This window comes from Phocoena sinus, chromosome 16, assembly GCF_008692025.1.
Source record: "Phocoena sinus isolate mPhoSin1 chromosome 16, mPhoSin1.pri, whole genome shotgun sequence".
In the NCBI taxonomy this organism is placed as follows: Eukaryota; Metazoa; Chordata; class Mammalia; order Artiodactyla; family Phocoenidae; genus Phocoena; species Phocoena sinus.
The window spans coordinates 46578271-46600772 of record NC_045778.1 but is presented as its reverse complement, the minus strand read 5'-3'; the positions used below and the strand labels follow the sequence as shown (position 1 = coordinate 46600772).

Below are 22502 nucleotides of genomic sequence, written 5' to 3'. Positions count from 1 at the left end.
TAATTGTCCTTGTATGTGGTTTATTTCACTTAGCATAATGTTTTCAGGGTTCATTCATATTGTAGCTTATATCAGAATTTCCTTTCTTCTTAAGGCTGAACAATATTCCATTGTATGTTTATACCACATTTTATTTATTCGTTCATCTGTTAGTGGACACTGGGGTTTCTTCTGCCTTTTAGTTATTGTGAATGATGCTGCTGCTGTGGAGCATTTATTTGAGTTAAACATCTTTAAATAGGATTTTCTTTAATAAGGAAAAATCTATGCCTTCTTGTGGTCAGTTTTATCCGAGGGCTGCCATGTCCAAGTTAGGTCCAGGAAATGCCTACCCCACAGACATAAAAACACCCAAGCACTTTCAACAGTGTTCAGCTGAAAGCTTTAGTATTTGCCTGAGGTCAAGAGAGCAGTTTCATAATATTTCTCTGCAGCCTCAGCAGCGAACTTGGCAGCAACCTCGAGTGAGGCCTGTCAGGGTTCTTGGAAAACAGCCTGGTGTTTTCATATCTTTTGCCCTGATAGCTTCTGCCTGTGAGTACCTCAAGAGGGAAAATATGACAATAGCCTTGGTCCCTCAGCTCAGTCTTAGCTGGTGAAATTCTCATCCGAGCCCTTTCTGGATATGCAGATATGATTTACTTCAGCGGTTTGCTCTTCTGTGAGCCTGTTTCACTGTCTGTCTGGGAGGGGAGCTAAGGGTCTGGGCTGCAAGCTGTGTGCAGCCAGCTAGCACTCTTGATTTAAACTTGTATATTTTTCACATCTGTGTGGCAGGGGAGGCCTGGTGGAGAATACAGAGCAGCAAACTCTCCCCTGACTCCGTGCGGTGGTCCCTTGGCTTAGTGGTGCATGGTCACACTGCAGCGACGTCTGAGGTGCTTTTTTCTGGACATGTGGGAAACTGAGGTTAGCTTTCTGTTTTGTGGTAAGAGAAGTGAAATGTTTTGTTCCTTTACAGACTAGATAAGAATCGAATATGATTAACCGTGGTTTAAACAAGGCCAGTCAAGTCTGTTTGCTTATGCTGCCCACATTTTTTCAAGGCACCTGACATATCTGCAGTGGAGGCCTGTCCATGAGTTTACTGACAGCATCGTGGATTATAGTTTTATACTAAAGGTCTGTCTTCTTGCTGTATGATCTTTCTCTTTGTTTAATCAAGTTTTGGCATCTCTCTGGATCTTTTTACTGATATGTATGTATATAGATTTGTAGAGTTGTGGAGTAGATTTTAAAAAGTCCTTGATTTAAATAGGTGTCCTCTGGAACAAAATAACAGACATGTTTGATCCTCAGTCATACAATTTATATATTTAGTTAGTCACTTTTGGCCATCAGTCAAATATTCTGCTTCAGAGAATAACTGTGATACTATCTGAATAAATTGTTTGATTCAGAATGCAAGATATAATTAGGGATGTGTCTCTTGGAAAAAAGATAATTGGGGTCTTTTTGTATCATTAAAATTTTGAGTGTAGCTAACTAATCTGGCACTGCGTCAGGTATCTAGGCAAACAGTTGCCAGTTTACAGTTGAAGTCTGCTTTACATTATGCACTTGGAGGCCGAGTGGGCCTGCTGTTTCTGAGGTGCAGAACCTGCTGTACTGTGGCCCTCTGGTAAGTCACAGTGGTGGTTCTGCATGGGCCAGAGCAGGTGGTGGTGGGGATGTGGCAGAGATGTGGGGCTCCTGCCTGTGTTCCCCTGATGGACTGGGATACCAAGTGATCTGCGTCTTTACTGCTGCCGCATGCACTAGCGGAGAGTGGGCTCCACTCTCTCGGAGGTTATGATCAAAAGAGGAATACGAGCAAATGTCTGGAGGCTGTTTATACTCAGCGTGCCTGTATGTATCTTCCATCCTCTACTGAGCCCCCTTTTTTTTTTTTGCGGTACGCGGGCCTCTCACTGTTGCGGCCTCTCCCGTTGCGGAGCATGGGCTCCGGACACGCAGGCTCAGTGGCCATGGCTCACGGGCCCAGCTGCTCCGTGGCATGTGGGATCTTCCCGGACCGGGGCACGAACCCACGTCCCCTGCATCGGCAGGCGGACTCTCAACCACTGCGCCACCAGGGAAGCCCCTGAGCCCCTTTTTATCTGAATCTTCCCTGATCGCTCCACTGAGGTGGCCGTTCTCACCTTACTTCTGACCCTCTGACATCGAAAGCTTCTTCATGTTCCTCCTTGACTGTCGTGGAGCCCCCTTCTTTCACTTCCTTTTCCCTCTTTGGGTCTTTGGGACTCCCTACATTTCTGGTTCTCTTATCTTGCCAAGAGTTCCTTCTCTGACTCCTTCCCTGGTACCTCTGCCTGATCCGTGTGTGTGAATGTTTCTCGAGGTTCAGCCCTCAGTCTGCTTGCTGAGCAGCCTGGTCTGTGCAGGCTTGTGCAGGGGCACACTTCCCTTTCTTGGAGGCGGGGTGGCGAGGGTTGGAGCCACCGGGCAGAAAGGACTCTGATTGCTTACAGTTTGGGAGACGTGGTCAGAGTAGTACAGGTCCTAAAACTCAGGCTGTGTGGGAAGGAGTGATGGAGAAAGTGCAGAACCTTTATTGCACTGAGACCTCTATTTTAGGAGTAAACTCTAGGAGTCAGAACTATTGATGTATAGATTAAATCTGATCGTTCCCATTTTCTGATTTGTATTTCATTTCCAGATTTGTTAATGTGACTCCTACTGAAATAAACAATGGCCTATATTTCAAATTTTATGCTATTCTTAATGTTTGAAAATTCAGTCAATAATAGAATCTCAACCTGCTCACACAGGCTCCAGTTTGTCCTGTTCCTCTGTAGACACGTACAGGACAAGTTTTGTACACTCTCCACAGTAACAAGTGATTACAGTTAAATAGTATTAGAAATGGACTTTAAGAATTCATTTTTTTCTCTCATAGGTTTTTGCCAGTTGCTTCTTTAAGATACATTGAAATGTTATGGCTGTTTAATTTAAAATAGATACACGGCAGTTCTTTTATGACTGTAGAGGTCTGCACAGCTTAGTTTTCTTTACCACTCAATTTTCTTTATTGCTTTGAGTTAACATTTGGAGGTACTGTTTATGATACTGTATACCTCAAGACTGTGGTTTCTTGGATTTTTTTTTTTTTTTTAGTTTCCTGAACTGCCTGGTAGATGTGTTCTTTATCAAATTCCCTTGTTTGTGGAGCCCAGAAGTTTATGAAAAATGAGAGAGGGGATATCAGATATTGGAAGGCACACAACATGGTATAGTGAAAAGGCTTTTGAGTCTTGGCAGAGATGGGTTTGGGTGCCTGCTCTGTTCATCACTGACAGTGGGATGTTTATCAGATTACTTGAGTTATGAATCTTATTCCCTCATGTGTAAAATGGGGATAATAATGCTCATCTCACAGGCTTGTTATGGGGTCGTGTCTGTAAATCCCCAGCACACTGGTCGGCGAGTAAGTGGTAGTGGTTATTACTGGGACTTCCTCTCCTGAGGCTAAAGTGTATTGGAAAGTGATTAGATTTCTGTTATTTTCTTTTATCATTTACCATTTCAGAGATTATGGAGGTAGAAATGAGGACAGTCTAGACTGACTGAGAACCTCATTTTATTGTTGGATTGAATTCTTATCGTCTAAATTTGTACGTTTCTGTCTTTCCCCGATTGCTTTTTCTGCTGTAGAATATGGTGTTAAAAACAAAACAGGGGGGCTTCCCTGGTGGCACAGTGGTTGAGAGTCCGCCTGCCGATGCAGGGGACATGGGTTCGTGCCCCGGTCCGAGAGGATCCCACGTGCCGCCGAGCGGCTGGGCCCGTGAGCCATGGCCGCTGAGCCTGCGCGTCTGGAGCCTGTGCTCCGCAACAGGAGAGGCCACAACAGTGAGAGGCCCGCGTACCGCAAAAACAAACAAACAAACAAACAAAAAAACCCAAAATAGGTTACAGTAAGATTTTTCTCTGTCTAGAATCTTTGTAAATGAATCAGTCCTACTAGCCAGTTCCCTCCCCAGGGAGTAGAGGCTTTACATTTATTTTTTCTCATTTTTAAATGTTTTTATTATGAAAATATTTTGAACATTTAGAAATATAGAGAATAATCTAGTGAACATATATACCCAACCCTCAGTTTTATCAAATGCTTGTGTGTGATGTGTTTTGGTATGTATATGTTATTATTATTTTTGAAACAAATATCCCATCTCCACTGGACTGTAAGTTCAGGGACCTTGCTGTCTGGTGCTTAGGACGGTGCTGGGTGAGGGGCAAGCTCCAAATAAACACTGTGTGTCCTTCTCCAGGGCCTTGCCCTCCCTTCTTCCCAGAGGTAACACTGTCACGGATAGGATCGCAAGCCACTGAGGAGGAAAAAGTACCATGCTAGGTTCAGCCAGTGATACAAATGTGCGTAAACTCAGGGCTTAACTCGAGAAATTTTTGTGCCATGATGTAAGATAAGACAGATGAATTCAGAAATAGCTCCTCTAGAAACCAGAACATTCTCCCTGCATTTGCAGAGCCACAGAGTGGCTGGTTATCAGAAGTAACTGTTGGGATGAACTTTAAGAAGCAGAGATGGGGCTGGGCTTTCTAAGCTGACGGGACAGTTGAGCTAGAGCTCAGCAGTGGCAACAATTCCAGGGATTGGAACTAGGTAGTTCAGGGTGGCCTGGACTCTGTTATCGGAAGGGAGTAGCAAAAGAAGAATAAAGCGGCCACAGAACAAGACTATTGAGCTCTTATTACATATAACTAATAGTACTAGGCCCTTAATGGGCAGCATAGCATATTAGATGAAAAACCGATCTTCTGGAAGCATACCATCCTGGACTGAAGTTTAGTCCCCTCTTTTTCTGGCTGTGTGCCCTGAGGTAAGCCACTTAACCTCTCTGAGCTTCAGTCCTGATGTGAGGGCTGTTCTCACTTTGGCTACTGAAGGTAAGAGCACCGATTTGAGTTCTTTTTTAACATCTTTATTGGAGTATAATTGCTTTACAATGTTGTGTTAGTTCCTGCTGTATAACAGAGTGAATCAGCTATACATATACATATATCCCCATATCTCCTCCCTCTTGCATCTCCCTCCCATCCCTCCCTATCCCACCCCTCTACATGGTCACAAAACACCGAGCTGATCTCCTTGTGCTATGCGGCTGCTTCCCACTAGCTATCTGGTAGTGTATATATATTGGTAGTGTATATATGTCCATGCCACTCTCTCACTTTGTCCCAGCCTACCCTTCCCCCTCCCTGTGTCCTCAAGTCCATTCTCTGCGTCTTTACCGAATTGAGTTCTTGCCCAGACATTCCATCATTCTGTTTTAAGAAGTCATCTTGCCTGTGGGCATTTGAAATAGGCAGCTAAATGATGAGAAGTGTGACTTTTTGGTTGGTCACAAATGTACAGAGTGACCTCACGTACGTGAAGTCACGTACAGAGTGACAGTACAAAGGGAACTCAGCTTGCCTGCCAAATCTGCACTTCTCTAGTATCTTGTGAAAAGACCATCCTCTTCTAAGTCATCAAGACCAGAACCAGGGAGGCACTGACAATTCCTTCTCCTTTACCCCTGTGTCCCTCCAGTCACCAAAGCAAGGTCACTTTACCTCTTTATTATCTGTTGTATTCATCCACAGTCCCAGGCCCTCATTACTTCCTGCCTGGATTTCTGTATGTACAGCTCTCCACCTTCTGCCCTGTCTTTATTCCATTCTCCCAACTGCTGTCGTAGTCCTTTACCTCAGCTGCAAGGATGACCACGTGAGTCCCTGCTTAAATGTGTCCCTGGTTCCCGTTGCCCTTAGGAGAAAGCCTGAGCATCATTTGAGCATGAGTCTCCATTGCTTGTCCCTTGTCATCCTCACTTACTCTTTCCCTTCCCTAGTGGGTCCTGCTTCCATGCCTTCTGCCCACTTAGAAGACTTTTCCCCTGCTTGGCTCATCTTGTTTACTCTCACGTTTCAAGACTCAACTCAAGCATCACCTCCTCTGTGAGGAGCACCACCTTCCTAAGCCACCCAGCGGTCTGGGCTGGGCTTCCCCCGCCCCGCTGACGCCTGCCTCTGTTATTCCACCAAGCGCACTGGGTTGGGATGGGCCACTTAGCTGTTTCCAGAGTGAACGCGCTTGAGAGCACAGCCTGTTTTGTTAAAAAAAAAATCTCATGCTTCTTCATGCCTAGCCTGGTGTCTGACACATAGGAGACTCTCGAAAAAGATTAGTAGGATATACACGGATAAGAAATTACTTTTTTATCTTCCTGAAACCAGGAAGACTGAAGCTGGGTAACAGAAGCTTTCCTCCTTCCCACCTTTCTGTCTGTATGCATTCCAGCATCTGCTCAACAGCCCAGCTGTGATGGAAGAGAAGCATATGGTTGACTTGAAAGAGGCAGTTGGGATGTGACTGCATGTGAAATATATTCACCTGCCACCCCCCCACCCCCCAATCCCCCCAATCCCCCACCCCCCAATCCCCCCGTACAGGGTGGCAGCAATGACACCTCACATTTGTCCTTTTATTTGCATTCTTCTCCTTAAGTGTCGCCACAGACGTAATCTCATCTGGTGCAAGGGGCTGGTAGCCTGAGTGTTGGATGGGAGCTTGCGATAATCCCAGCTTTGTAGATGCAGAAAGGGAGATAAGGAGCGAAGAAATTTGCCCAAAGTTAGTGAGTTGCTAGTGGCGGAAGAGACCAGACTTTGGGCTGAAGTCGTCTGCCCTTCCTTCTCTTTTATAACCGGCAGAACTGGGTTGTATCAGATTGATGTTTTCACGTATCATCATTGAAAAGGAAGATGGGCAGAAGAGGTGGTGTAAAAAGTGTTCTGTGTATTAATTTTGCTTGCAGGTGTACTTTTTAACTGTTAATTTCCCTAATCTTCCTTCAGTTCTGGTTAAGTGCTCAGGGTGGTGGTGTCATTGGGTTCATTTGGCTGAAGTAGCTGAGGCCCATTAAGTGGTGTTCTGGGGCCTGCTTTGGGCAGAGATGAAATTGCCACACTTCACTTGGTCAGTTTGGGAATAGTATTGACTTCAAACAATTTTCCTGCTTCACAAGCTAATAAAGTGACAACAATAAAAGCTTAGTCCTTCTTAAATTGTACTCTTTACATTCTATTAAATCCTTTAAAATGAATTTTTTTTTGCCGTTCTGGAATTGTGGAGTCTTTGCGTAAACTTACGCAGGACAAGAAAATGGCTCGCTAGCATTCAACAATCACATTGTTAGCTTCCAGGAATCTATACATTTTGAAAATTGCAGCCTCTGAAGTGGGCTGTTGCAGGGAAACCACACCTACATGTTTAAATTAAATTCTGGGCTCCTGAGAGCAAAGATGAAGGCAGAGTGAGATTGAAAATGCAAAGGGCAAAACAATCAGGACTCAGCCAAGATATGTTCAGACAGCAAGCAAGTCTTGGACGGTAGTCTTTCGGTTACTTTTTTGTGGCGGGGGGTGGTGGTTACTCTCTCCGTTGATCTCTGGCAAATCTGTCTAGTTTTGTTGTTTTATCAGTCCTTATTCTTCTTGATCACTGAGTTATTCCAGCCCCTCTGTCTGCTGCCTGCATGAAACCTCTCTTCTCTTGGCTTTTATTATACAAGAAACGGTATTCTCAGTCTCCTCCTGTCTCTTCCCTGCTAATGGCTTCTTCTCCCACCATCGCTCTACCATCCACACTCATCAGTGGTTTTCACTTTATTTTGGTCCCTGATGGCGTTTGTGTGGGACATAGCGGTTTTTCCATATCTGGGTGTTTCTACTTGTTTGTCCTGCTGTCTTCCCAGACTCAGTAGCTTAAAAACAAATTGACTTTGCAGTATTTGTGGTGGGAAAGATCATTTGTTTCATTATCTCGTGTTAGAATTAAGTAAATTAAAGCTCAGGGAGGAGACGTGACTGGTGTAATTTTGCACAGCCATCACTTGGCGAAATCAGGCTAGAAACCAAGGCTCTTGACCGTCTGTACATCTCAGAGCCTCTGCGTGGACTTCTCCTCACTCACCGACTCATCACAGTCTCCTGTACCATTACTGTTCCCTCAGCAAGGAACTTCAGAGCTATTTGACCTTCACATGTCCCCTCCTTCCCCACAAACCAACCTACCAATTCTTTCTCTGATTTAAAATTTTATTCTTTAATAATTAAAGAAATTTACCAACAGTAAAATTCACTTTTTTGGAGCATGTAGTTCTGTGAGTTTTAACACATGCATATAAACAGCATTTAGAATAATCTGTCGCCCCTCAAATTGCCTGGTGCTGCCTTTTTGTAGTCAAACTCTCCCCCTCCCCCTGACTCCTGGCCACACCAATCTGTTCTCTGTCACTATAGTTTTGCCTTTTCCAGAAAATCATGTAAGTAGGATTATATGGACTGTATCCCTTTGAGACTGACTTCTTTCATTTAGCATAATGCATATGAGATTCATCCATGTTGTATGTGTCAATAGTTTGTCCCTTTTTATGACTAAGTAGTATTCCACCACTGTTTGTTTACTCATTACACCAGCAGTGTGTGAGAATCTTAGTGGCTCTGCATTTTTGCCAGCATTTTATATTGCCAGTTTTAAAAATTCAACCATTTTGATAGATGTGTAATGGTATCTCATTGTGATTTTAATTTGCATTTATTTCTCTAATGATTAATGATGTTGAACATCTTTTCATGTGCATATTTGCTGTTCTTCTGCCTGTTAGGTATATCTGTATATTTCCTGTCCATCATGATGTTTACTTCACCCACGGTCATTGTCATAAGCCTATTCCATGTGGTTATTGTGCCTAGCTTTCTGTGTCAGCATTGTTTCCCAGGTACCCCAGTATGTTCCAAGGTCAAGGCACTGAGCTAGGAACTTTATGTACATAGTCTCATTTTACTCTTACAAAACTCCTGTGAGATAAGTGGTGTCTTCTGTTTTTATGGAGGAGGAATAAAGACCCCATGTTCAACAGATATTTATTGAGTACCTACTGTATGCTATGAGCCAGTTATTATACCCATTGACTAGTTCTGTGACTTTGGGCAAGTCATTTAATCGCTGAGTCAATTTTCTTATCTGTTAAATAGGGATCTATATCACCGTATTTTCTCTCAGGGTGATGGAGCAGAGGTTTTAAAGAAGAACATAGACGGTCTGGCCATGGTATATACTGAGGAAACATTGGCAGTGGTTCTACTGTTCTCTTCAAACACTTCATACTGTCCTGAGGCTGTTTCTGCCCCTTGCTGGCTACCTTCCTCTGGAAAATTGCCCCTTGGCCCGTCTCCTCCTCCACTCTGCATCAATATCAGGACCAACACAAGGTTCAGCCTTTTGCTTTTAAGAAATCTGTTTCTCTGGTTGCTCTGTGTAGCTCACTAATGAATTGGCATCAGTTGGTCGAGAAAGAGATGGGATTGAACAAATTTTGAAAAGCAGACCTACAGTGCTGCAGTTACTCCTTCATCCCTCCTCTAAAGGCAGAGGACCAGTTACCATGGAGATTGCTGGTAGCTAACCTGGGGGCTGTGTTCCTAAATTCACATTTCTTACTTTGAATACCTAACCTGAGGTATGGCAAAAGGGGTACTAGGGAGGGACCTTACCTCTCAGAGCAATGGTGTGTGTAGTGTTGCTGGAATGTTTTAAATTTGTCATTTACTAGTCATTTAATCAAGCTTTTTTTCTTTGTTAGCCAGATAATTGGGGATAATTTCCAGGAAACTGGAAATACTTTGAAGAGGGGCTGGTATTTGAAATGAGTGCTTAAGATTCTCTGAAGTCAGTAACAGAAGAGTTAAATGAGCCAAATGCTTTACTTTGAGTCCATTCCAGCTTCAGTGTTTATGTAAGAATGTCTTACTTTTACTCATACCATAAAGGGTTGATCTAGTTGGCAAGGTTATTCTGTTTAGGGTGAGACAGAAAGAGAAAATCATAATATGAGTAAAAAAAAAAATAATCATGGTACCAAGATGGCATTTTACAAATTGTCGTCATCCATTATGGAGTATGAGAGGCTTTGTTTGTGGAAGCAAGGGTGTGCTTCAAATTGGCTCCCTGCTTTACCTTTTCGGTAGCTAGAGCACGTTTTCAATTGTTAAGCATGTATCCAGCGCTTACCATGTTCCAGGTCTATGTTAGGTATTAAGTCTCCTTAATCTTCAGAGTAACCATCTGAAATAGAAGATAGCCCCATTTTACAAAACATCGTGTGGAGAGGCCATTTGACTTATCCAGTGTGACCCTGTGAGGAGGTGGCATTGAGCCCTGGTTCTCTGACTGTGCCCGCTGCTCTTATTGGAACCCACTCTGCCTCACTCTGCCTGTCACGGAGGCATGACAGCTGCTGCCTGCTGAGTGCCAAGAAAGCCAGCACACCTTCTCCCACTGTGGCATCTTTCTTTCATGGGGGCTGTTTCCAAGACCTAAGGTCAACACTTGCCTACCACAAGCCCTGAGATCGGGTAATTTTATTTTGTCCAGAAGGCCCATTGTAGAAAGAACATGAACTTTAAGTCAGAGAAAATGTTCAAGTGGTGTCTCCAGCATTTTGTCACCATTGCAGGGCCTTCTGGCTGGTCTTGGGGGCCTGAACAAGCTGCCTAGGGTAGTGGTTAAGAATGTGGATTCTGGAGTAAACTGGTTTCAAATCCTTGTTCTATCAGCTGTGTGACTTATCAGCTGTGTGACTGTGTACAACTGAATTGCTTCCTATGCCTCAGTTTCCACCATCTGTGAAATGGGTGTAGCGATAGTTCCTACCTCACAGGGATAAATGACTGTAAAGAGACAAATAAGAACTGTCAAGAGGTTGAGTTGAAATAACCCCATTTTGGTCATCTTGGTCATCTAGTGCAATTGTTTCTTTCAGTGACACGATAACGAGCTTCCTTGAAATTTATAGTACCTTTCTTCTCTCCTTCTTGCCCAGAGTGAAAGAATTTCACATTTTTTAAATTTAATGCCAACACAAATATTTGCTACCACGATTTTACTAGAAAAACAGATCAAATTATCACAAAATTACTATCTCCACCTAAGAAATTGAATTAGTAAATCTAAACAGGATTTTTTTTGTCTAGAGAATACCTAAGTGTTTTTTGTAGAATTACTATACATAAAATTAGGTATAGTAAACAACAATCTCATTTTTTAGGTGAATATATGAAAAGCACAACCAATTCTATATTAAAAGAACAACAGCAACACCCTATTTCATCGAAATGATTTGACTCCCCTTCTTTAATCTTGAATTTGGCTGGGTTGCATTTGAATTAACTTTTTTTCCCCTTCAAGTTGACTGCAGTAAGAGGGGACCATAGCTGTGAGTCCACCAGGAGGACAGCAGTCTCTGAATTGAGCGTAGGTCTACAAGTCAAATTTGACTGATACCCGTGGGCAGCATGGTGCTGGCTGAGTCTGCATCCTTATTCCGAAGTCTGTCCTGATGTCCTGTGACTAATATGTTCCAGCTGTCTGGGTCACTACTTTGGAGTACTATTTATTTGCAGCGGTGATGCTGCAAATAGGAAGAGCTTTCCCTTTTGTTGGTTGAAAGCTTTGCTGGTAATTAGCGAAACAAGCATGTCTCTTATTTGGAGAGAGACTGGAAAAGCGGCTGAAGAGTCAATTGTACGTAACCGCTTTGGAAAACGATCTGGCATCACCGAGGAGAGTTGAACGAACATATGTGGTCCCAAGCCCAGCTCTCTTCTCCTAGGTATACGCCCTGGAGAAGTTTGCTGTGTGCACCGGGGGATGAGCAGTAGAATATAAATGCAGCATTATTCATAAGAGCAAAAACTGAAAAATCCCCAGATGATCCTTAACAGTAGAACGGAACAGTAAATTGTGGGTATGTTCACATAGTGAGAACTATATGGTGGTGAAAAATCAGCTACAGGCACATGAGTCAACAGGGATGAACCTCAAAATCACAATCTTACGAGGCGAGTCTGCAATACATACAGTCCTTGTTTCCTTTGTATTAGGCTTAAAGCCAGGCAGAACACAACATATTGAGAATACAGATGTGGTAAAAGCATACAGAGGAGGAAAGGATTGACTCAAGATTCAGGCCTGTGGTTATCTCTGGTGGGGAGAGTGGAGGCGTTGAGGTACAGGAAGGGGTACACAGTCCTTTTGTTTGTTTGTTTGTTTTAAATAAAAGTCAAAACGGAACCCAGCACCACCAACTGGGTATTAACATACATGGGATTCATTTTATTATTCTTTAAGCTGACATATGTTATTATATTAGTTATCACTGCATAACAAGTTACCTCAAAATTTAGTGGCTTAAAAGTGATAAATCTTCATCATCTCACACAATGTCTGTGTGGGTCAGGAAACCAGGAGCGGCTTCGCTGGATGGTTCTAACCAGGGGAGGGTCACATGGGGCTGCAGTCAGGATGTCAGTGGAAGCAGCCATTGTCTGAAGCCTTGCCTGGCCTGGAGGATCTGCTTCTCAGAAGGCTTACTCACCTGGCTGTTGCAGGACGCCTCGGTCCTTACCATGTGGGCCTCCCTCTAGGGCGGCTGGAGTGTCCTCATGACCATGACGTGGCAGCGGGTTTCCCTGCCAAGGCAGTGAGAGGGAAGCTGCTCTTTGGACCTGGCCTTTGAAGTCACACCCCATCCTTTCCCTAATATCCTATTAGCCACACATGCCAGCCCTATTCAGTGTGTGTGTGTGTGTGTGTGTGTGTTGGGGGTACTTCACAAGAGCCTGAGTGCCAAGAGGCAGGGGTCATTGGGGGCCATCTGGGAGGCTGGCTACCATGGTAGGCACTTTTATTTTTAAATTAAAAAATTTTTTTATTGTGTGTGTTTGGTCTTTGTTGCTGCTCACGGGCTTTCTCTAGTTGCGGCAAGTGAAGGGTACTCTTCGTTGCGGTGTGTGGACTTCTTATTGCGGTGGCTTCTCTTGTTGCGGAGCACGGGCTCTAGGCGTGCGGGCTCAGTAGTTGTGGCATGTGGGCCCTAGAGCACGCAGGCTTCAGTAGTTGGTGCGGCAGGCTCAGTAGTTGTGGCTCACGGGCTCTAAAGCGCAGGCTCAGTAGTTGCAGTGCACGGTTTTAGTTGCTCCGCGGCATGTGGGATCTTCCCAGACCAGGGATCAAACCCGTGTCCCCTGCGTTGGCAGGCGGATTCTTAACCACTGCGCCACCAGGGAAGTCCGGCACTTTTAAATATATTTCACAATAGAAGTTTTAATTTAGAGACAAACTAAATTGGTCAGCTTATTTTTCTTTAGGAATGATGCAGGCATCCATTTAAATGAAAATTACTAGAGATGCTGAAGGTGTTACCAATCAGTATGGGTTGGAAGAAAAGTCAGTGGTTTAATTTGAGTAACTAAGTGGCGGAGCCTGCCTGACGGGAATGTCCAAGGGGCAGGGAGCGGGTGGAAGGGCAGTGAAGAGAGGAACTTCAGTAACACTCACACCAGGACGTGTGGTATAGAGATGGGATTGTATGTATCTAGACTTCATCCCACCTATACCTAGATCTGGCAAAAATCTGGGGCTCCTGAGTTTGAAGCGAATTCTCCGAAGCAGGGGCCATTGGGAGCTTCCTGGACGCACTGTGATATTAAAACCCCTACCAGCTTCACACGTTGTCCCAAGACCATCTTTAATGAAAAAGGAGATTCCATCCCTCACTCCCTTCCCCCGCATGTAAGGGTGTGGCTGGAAATGAACTAGGCAAGTAAGGATAGGAGTTTTGGCTTTAAAATTCATGCAATGGGTGCTTCCCTGGTGGTCCAGGGCGGTAAGACTCCACACTCCCAGTGCAGGGGGCCTGGGTTTGATCCCTGGTCGGGGAACTAGATCCCGCATGCCGCAACTAAGAGTTCGCATGCTTCAACTAAAAGATCCCACACGCAGCAATGAAGACCCTGAGTGCTGCAACTAAGACCCGGCGCAGCCAAAATAAATAAATAATTATTAAAAAAATGCATACAATGATTGCATTCAACTCCATAATGCATATCTGTTTCAATATTAACAGCTTTAATATTACTGATTCACTTGCTTATCTTTCCCTCACCAAAATCCGTGAGTAAAGTTGATGTTTCCAAAGGTACATCATGTTTTTTCCCTTGGTTTTGTGTTGCTGTTGGCGTAACTTCTTGGTCAGTATTCCTGGGGTCCAAGTGCTCTCGTCGGTGAATCATATCCTATCTTTTTTGTGAGTTGCAACATCCTTGTGAACAGGTGTTCCAACCCACAGGAGAGGTAGCTGCCTGGAGAGGTTTTCTCAATTTTTAATACTTAAAAAAAATAATTTAATACTTAAAAAAAATAATTTATTTATTTTTGGCTGCATTGGGTCTTCGTTGCTGCGCTTGGGCTTTCTCTTTGTTGCGGTGGCTGCTCTTTGTTGCGGTGTGCGAGCTTCTCACTGCGGTGACTTCTCTTGTTACGGAGCATGGGCTCTAGGCGCACAGGCTTCAGTAGTTGTGGCACGTGGGTTCAGTAGTTGTGGCTCGTGGGCTCTAGAGCACAGGCTTAGTAGTTGTAGCGCACGGGCTTAGTTGCTCCGCGGCATGTGGGATCTTCCAGGACCAGGGCTCGAACCCGTGTCCCCTGCATTGGCAGGCGGATTCTTAACCACTGTGCTACCAGGGAAGTCCAGAGGTTTTCTCAATTTTTAATCAAGCTAGTGAGCGGAGAAGACAGGACTAAAAGCTAGGTGCAGGGGTCCCTGACTAGCTTTCCTCAGACTTTTGTACACCAGCATGTTCACATGGTAGACATCAAGACCTCTAAACCTTTGCGCATTGCGTGCAGAATTTTGGTGATCAGCAGATGAAGGGCCACTTCAGGCCATCATGCAGGGTAGTTTTGATGCTGCTTCCATCTTTATTGGCAGAGCAGTCAGTGTCTGTGCCATTATATTCTGTTGTATTTTGCCTTTTATAAAAATGAATGGAAAATCTTCAACAGCGAGTGGTAATTGCCTTTCTGTGTGGCAGCGATAAAAATTACCTGGGGTGCCATGTGAGCCTTGTTTTACTTTCTTTGGCCAATAGCGTGCTTTCTTGAGAAAGAAGGGAGAAAAATGAAATACATATATATAAAATGTCAAAAATATGTTAAGGATTATTGTGTTTCAAAGGGAAGTATAATGACTAATAGTCATTATAGTAATTGGTAATCATAATTATAGTATTATTGGTACTATTAAGAATGATTATTAATATATACTCTGAGGGAGTAAACTGCAGTGTGTGCGTGCCACTCCACCCCTCCCCGCCCCTTCCCCACAATGACATGCGGCTGTGTTGTTTGGCTGTTTGGCTTTGAGGTTGGTTTTCAGAAGGGTGTCATGTTACGGGGTAGGCAGCGTGGGGACAGCCTGTGAATTTATGTTCCCTTCCTAGCTGATATAAGTACTGTGCTTTCTCCTTTCCTAGTGAGATAAGCCCTGAGTTTGAGGTCAGAAGACCTAAGTAGCATTTCATGTCTGATGTTTTCTAGTTGAATGTCCCATATCATCTCTGACACTTAGCTGTCTCCTCTGGAAAATGGAATCAGTAAACACCGCTTGCCTCACAGGGCTGTGAGGTGTGCTGAGGTGTGGTGGAGGCCATCAGGCCCCCGGGCCACTGTGCCCTAGAGTACGTATTATAGTTGAGTGGAGCAGCATGTCTGGCGTGGTTCTGTGAGGGTACATGAGTGCCTGCTAAGTGTAGTCTCAGAATCCAAGGTCAGAGTCAAGCTCAGGTCCTTGAAGCCCCAGTTTTTGTTCAAGTGGAAGTTTAGGCTACATCACTGCCCTGAAATTTATGTGAATTAAAAGAAACTTACTGAGGAATTCCTTTGTTCCAGAAGTTCCTCGAGTGGGTCAGGCCAGTGGTCGTACCCTACATTCAGTACGTAATGGGATTATTTTTTTCTCTTTTCACTTTTCTCCTTGCTAAAAAAACAGTTTCAACAGAATTTTAACCTACAGGCTTGACATACATTAAGAACACTGTCTCAACTGAAATGGCATTAACTTAATAAAAACCTTTGGTGGTAACGTGTTGTTTTGCTTATTCTTGCAGGGCGAGGACAGCATGAACGTCCATAAATGTGCCTCTGGGCATATTTAGCCATTCGTTTTTGATTAGGAAAAAGAAGACGGCCATCCACTTGAAAGGTGAGTAAAGATTTCTGTGCGTCTTTTTATTATAAAAATGTTCAAACATACTGAAGAGTTAAAAAATGTACAGTGAGTTTACATTTAACAGTTGTTAGCATTCTGCCACATTGTATGTACCTGTGTGTGTGTGTGTGTGTGTGTGTGTAGTAGGTTTCTCCTGTTTTCTGCTAAAACATGTGAAGGTAAGTTGAAGAGATCATGACATTTTATCCTCAATTCTTGGGGATGCAGTTCCTAAAAATAAGAATATTCTCCCCTGAGGGACATTTTAGAACATTCATAAACTCCATGACAGAATCATTTAATTAAACACAGTTACAGTTTCCTATTAAAAGATGAATTTATGTTCCCTTCCTGGCTGATATAAATAAGGTCAGATTTAAAGAATATTTAAACAGTGACTTACTTAATGGACAGACCTATATAGTGAATTTGTTTGATATGAAAAACATCTGGATATAAAGGATTGGACTTTGCACTACACGCATGTGCCCTGTATAAGAGAGGATTACTGTGCTTTCTCTGTTTCTGGTCATCTGCCCATCTGGCCCGCTGTAGCTGATGTTTATTGTTAGGTCAGAGGATCTGATGACTACTCTTCCCTCCTTCCTGACCAGCATTCACAAGTAGACCAGTCTCTGTGATTTAATGTGATCAAAGGTCTTAATTGATTTTTTTAGCCTGAACTTACAAGGAGAATGGGAAAAGAATATGAGTGGTAATGTCCAGTTGAGGTTAGTGTATTAAGATCAACATTAGAGAGAATCAGAATGATTCCCAGCCCCCAAATTTGACCACCTGAGTCGAAACTTTACATAAAGTCTTAAAGATGTGTGTTCAGCTCTGACTGTAGTTGTAAGTATTACCCATGAGGGCCGTTTACACAGTCGGTCATTACAGCTCTGTGGTGCTTGCAGGGTTGCTGTTGCTGTTCTACATTCTAATCTCGGTTACATTTTGTTTACAGTATCTTCTTCTGGAGGCCCTGAGTGTTGCAGCATTTCTTCATTCATGTTTATGAACTAGATTTACCCATTTAGAGCGTAATTTTAAAAGAAGTCTGTTTAAGTGAGCCATTTAGGGCAGCAGAGTCGTCTAGTATTTTCATTTCTGATTTAGAATAAAAAGTTAGTGACAGCAGTAAAGTTTCTGAAAGACACTAACTTTCCGAAGACGCTGGGACTGGAATTATAGGTATCTCAAAATGATCTAGTTTGCTTTCTCACTGTTTGGCCTCTGTCTGGTTATGCTTAGAAAAAATGAGGAGGCGTGCCTGGGGCTCCACATGAGGCAAGAGGCTCTGCAGGATGGCGGAAGGGAAGGCATATGGGGCTCTGTGTGCGGCCTTCAGTTGGCTCTCTAGTCCTGGACCACTTAGAAATGGGGGAGTGTTTGTTTCTTAAACGTTCTATTGAAATAGAATATATATACAGAAAATACGCATATTGTAAGTGTATAGCTCAATGCAGTTTCCAAACTGAGCTCACTAATATAACCAGAACCCAGATCAAGAAACAAAACATTCTCCCAACAGCCTCATGCCTCCTCTAGACACTAGATTCCGGACATTACCCACTCGGTGGGGAATTACTCTCTTGACTTCTAGGAGCATAAATTAGTTTGCCTGTCTTTCTGTGTGTGTGTGTGTGTGTGTGTGTGTGTGTGTGTGTATATATGTATAATGCAGATCGTACTCTTCTGTGTCTGACTTTCCTCATTCAACAATGTATTAGAAAGATTCCTCCGTATTGTTGCATGTAGTTGTAGATTGATCATTTTCATTGCTGTAGAGCATACCATTGTGTGAGAATCCAGCAGTTTATTCCTTCTGTTAGATGCAGGTGATTTTTTTGGGTTCATCCACTCAGAGCACCCTGTGGCAGAAATGAGGATTAACCAAGGTTTTATCCTCATTGTGGTTACCGTTGAAGTGTCCCGAGTTGTCCAACCTCTGCCCAGCTTCTGCTGTGATACAAAGGAGGAATCCCGGCAGCCGATAGAAGGTTGAGACACAGTTGGAAGAGATTGGTTTTTCAGTCCTGTAATGATTCCTGTTGCTTTTCCTGTGACTCACCATGTCCCTTTTCTCTTTGTTCTCAGCTGGCACGTTTTTTCCATCCTTTTGTCTGTCATTGTAAGTCTTTCTGCACTCCCTCCAAGGAGACAGTAACTATATCAAACAGTAGGCAGTCAGTAAATATTTAAAGTTCATTGGGTGTTGATATTAGGTGTTAGATGAAGGGTGAAGAGTTGCAAGTCATGGGCTTGCTCTTGAGGAGCCTGTGTTGTGGTTACAGCTTCATAGGTACAGGTATGGGCCACATCGCTGGAAACCAGTTGTACTGTAAAGTTCAGGATGTAAACTCAAAGGCTTGCATGGGCCAGGCTTGTAACATGGCGGAAATTAGTAGGGGGCGGGGTTGCTCAGTAAGGAATGATGGAGCTGTGGGGAATGAGTATATATGCCCTGCCCAATTTTTGACCCAACAAAACAGAACATGTCTGGCTGAATTTAGCAAATCCACCAATGTCCACCCTTTAGGGAATAGAGTGTTCATTACAAGAAAGTGGTTCCCATGGGATTTGGGTGTTTTTATGGCCAAATTCTGTTTTTATAAATGAAGTTTTATTTGAACACTGTCGTGCTCATTTGTGTATGTATTGTCTATGACCGCTTTTGTGCTACGACAGCAGAGTTGAATAGTTGTGAAAGAGATTGAGTGGAGCATTTGCAACAGTGACCATATGGGCCACAATGGCTAGAATATTTACCATCTGGCCCTTTGCATAAAAGTTTGTCAACTCCTGCTTTACTTCATCAAAGCAAGGACGTAGTGATAATAACCTCTGTAGTCATGAAATAGTGTGAGCCCATTACTTTTAGCGTTAATGCCTTTATTTATTCATTTATTTATCCAACAGATATTTACAGAGTGCCTTTTGTACGTCAGGCATAAAATGGTGATAGTCAGATATGGTTCTTGCCCTTGTGGGCTTTACAGAGACCCCTGTGAACTTGAAGTTCCATTGTAGGGTTGTGCTTTCTGTGAATCAGAACAAAAGTGTAATATGGAAATAGATTTACGAAATCCTTAAATTCAAACTAATGTGTCGGCTATTTTTGTTAATTTTATAAATTTGATGAACACTTACTCTGTGTAATCTAATGGTTAATTCAGTTATAAAAAAGTATGTTGTATGATATCATATAAATAATTATGTGTTTAGAGGTCCTAATTGTTTACATGTTGGAACAAAGATTGCTTGAAAGCAGCCTGTCTGGATAGGGCTGTGATCTTTGAAGAGCTTACCAAAGCAAGCCAAGCAGACCTTCAGTCTTAGGCCATGATAATAAGAAAAAATAAGCCTCAGCAGAAAGAACAGCACACAAGGTAATAAAGTTTGGAATGTAGTTAAACAAACGTATCTTTGTCGGTATGCTTATCTGCTTGCTTACTCGAGGTCATTAAAGTTTGTTTCTTCTTAATAGGAGGCTGTAGAGTGCAATGTAATGAACATAGAAAATAGAGAAATATTTTTAAATTTTCTCCAAGGAGTGTGAAACTGGTTTTTAACATCATTTTCACTCAATTAGCATTTTTATATATGCTCATCTATGCTTTTCAGGTGGACACTGGGGCTATGACTGACCTGTCACCGTAGTTATTTAGCTGTGTGTAATAATTTGAAGATGTGAAAACGCACAAAGTCCTGACAGTGTTTATACACTGCCTTAAGGAGCCATCTGATGTCAAGTGTCACGCTGCTTGCACCTTCTGAGGCTGTGGTCTGGGCGACCAATGTGTGCTTTCCTCTGAAATCTAATTATGAGGATTTGTCTGAAGGAACTATAGGGAAGGAATGTTCGCTGGTGCAATGAACAGTTCAATGAATATGGTTAAAACTAGTACTGATTTCTTCTGTTGGCAAAATTAATAAATAAGGTTAAGGTTTAGTTCCTCTTCTTTATGAGGAAGAAATGATATATACACCCATACACAACTTTCTGCTTCTTGTGTTTAAAATGTTTTTAAAAACCTCAATCTTATTCTTCATTTTAGTAATTTTTTGTAGTGGTTTGGATTTAGGGGTAACTGAAAAATGAGAAGACTGAGAGGAAGTAAATATCACAGTTGTTTTCCTTGCAGAGCTGAAAACTGCAGGCTTAACTGCTTTGGTTAAAAATAAAGTTTTATGAAACAAATTTGATGATAGGCCAGAACACTTGATCTGTGGCATTAAAAAAACTGGATCTTCTATTCTGCATAATATGGAGTTCTTCTGTCAAGAACTCCAGCTCCAGGAGTGTTTAATTTGTCAAGGCTAGCTAATTAACATTCACTTTCTCAGTCTCTCAAGTTTTATTTTCGGAGAGGGAAAGGCCTGAAGTGCAGCTGAATATAGCTTGATAGAGCGAAACGTGTTTTAGAAGGAGATCAGAATGATTCTCTTGGCTGCAAGTAACAGAAAACCCGATTCAAACTATCTTAAGTAAAAAGGTTTCTTGGTTCAGGTGGTTGAAAGTCTAGAGATGGATCTGACTTCAGGAAGGGCCGGACTGGGGATCCAAACAATGTTACGAGGGTCATTCTTGGCTGCATGTTCTTGGGCTACAGGTGAGACCTCCAGCGGCTTCAGGTTGACGTCGTTGCAGTGACCATCCAAGGCACTGCACAGACGACGTTCTTGGTCTGGTGCCTAGCGCTGGACCAGTCACTGTGGCCAGGGACATGGGCCCATCCTGACTGGATTGCCCAGGTCATATGCTTCACACATGGTGTCTGAGGTGAGCACCTCTTCAAGCATTGATTGATGACAGTGGGGAACGGTTCCCACCAGAAGCACAGAAATTAGGGAGGGTCAGTGGATGCTGAGAGGCAAACTAATAATAATAAATGTATCTTTTTATGGTTTGCAAAGCATTTTCAGGTGTATTCACTTGTTTGACTTGAAAGAAGCATCAGGGAGGCAGGATAAAGAAGTGATGAAGAACATGGATCCCGGGGCCAGATTGTGTGGGCTCAGTTATTAGCCACATAAGATTTTGACAAATACTTAACCTCTCTGTGCCCTAGTTTCCTCACTGTGCAATGGGGATAAAGGTATCTACCTTAGAAGGTTCTGGGAAGGATTAAATTAATGGGTATTTGTAGGGCACTTAGAACAGTACCTGATACATGCTGGTCCCTCTGTCCCTTGTTATTTTTGTCATCTTTGGGACGGCCCTGCGCAGAGTGACAGGTGAGCTTGTGGAAGTCCAGAGTCGCATGGCCTGTAAAGGGGGCAGCAACATCAGTCAGGTCTCCTGACTTCTTCCCTGGCCCCACAGTTGCCTTTATGTAATGACTGTGGAGCGTTTGGATTAATAATCAATCAAAGAAGCAGAGAGGGAAAAACTCTTACAAAGTAGGCCTGTTGTTTGGATGTACCTACGTGTACAAGCAGGGCAGCGTTACTTACATATTCTATTTGCAGGCCGATCTTTAGCTTCCCAGGTACAGAGTGCCCCCAGGGATATTTAGAGGACATCAGTGGGAGGACGTTGGCACAGAATTTTTCCACCCTGGTGGGCACAGGCTTGGGACAGTCAGCCGTATCCAGGGTTAGCACTCACTCCGGAGGTGTTTGCTGATTGCTTAATCAGAGCCAGTAATTCTGAGCTTTAGAGGAAACCAAGATTGTTGTGGTTGGGAGGCGATTTGAACCCATCAGTACGGTGTGAGGACGTAATTTCTGACAGAGAGGCTCACACCGCCCCAGAATGCTGCTTCCAAAGGCCTTTAGCCAGTTCTGTCTAGAAAAAGACACCATTTTCCTCATTAAGAATATATTCCCACAACGGTGAGACAGTTTTGTGGGGAAATTATTCAAATGACTTAATGAAGGAGGCTTGCCCCGGGGACTTAGACTTTGGTGTGACCCAGACATCTAAGGAGGGTCATGTTGCTTTCCGAGGATGTAGACAATGATTTCTTTGTACTGACAGTGGACTCAAGACACTGTGTTACTGTGGATTATCTTTAACATCCCACCCCAAATATGCAGCTCTACATGAGAAGAAAAACTTAGTGGAAACCACAATTTTGGCTCTCCCTACAGTGCTTCTGAGGAAGAAGGGTGCGCTTCGGCATTCCCAAAGCTTGCTTCGTGGGCGAACCCACCCGCTTCCCTGCATGGAAAACTCTGCCCTGCAGCGAGCGGCCTGTCCTCCCTTGCTGCCACTGTGCCTGGTATGTGGGAGGTGCTCAGATATTTCTTGAATGAACAAACCTATTTGAACAATGCCTTTGTCTTCATTTTCAGTTTCTTTTGACAAGAAATTGTTTACCGTGTAGGTGTCTTCAGGAATTTCGGCTCTGAGTCTGACATTACCTTCTGTGTGAACACACC

The 22502-nt window shown here is 43.3% G+C and overlaps 1 protein-coding gene across 5 annotated transcripts in view; it reads left to right on the top strand.

Moving 5' to 3' along the window:
* The window catches only part of SGMS1 (sphingomyelin synthase 1), a 297752-nt gene that overhangs the window by 19539 nt on the left and 255711 nt on the right, over positions 1-22502 (top strand). For 4 of the 5 annotated variants that reach the window (XM_032608556.1, XM_032608552.1, XM_032608554.1 and 1 more), the window contains exon 2: positions 16015-16109. The gene's annotated coding sequence lies outside the window, so the exon portion shown is untranslated. Of the gene's footprint in view, positions 1-16014; positions 16110-22211; positions 22343-22502 lie in introns of all 5 variants that reach the window. The other variant, XM_032608560.1, reaches the window with a different exon arrangement.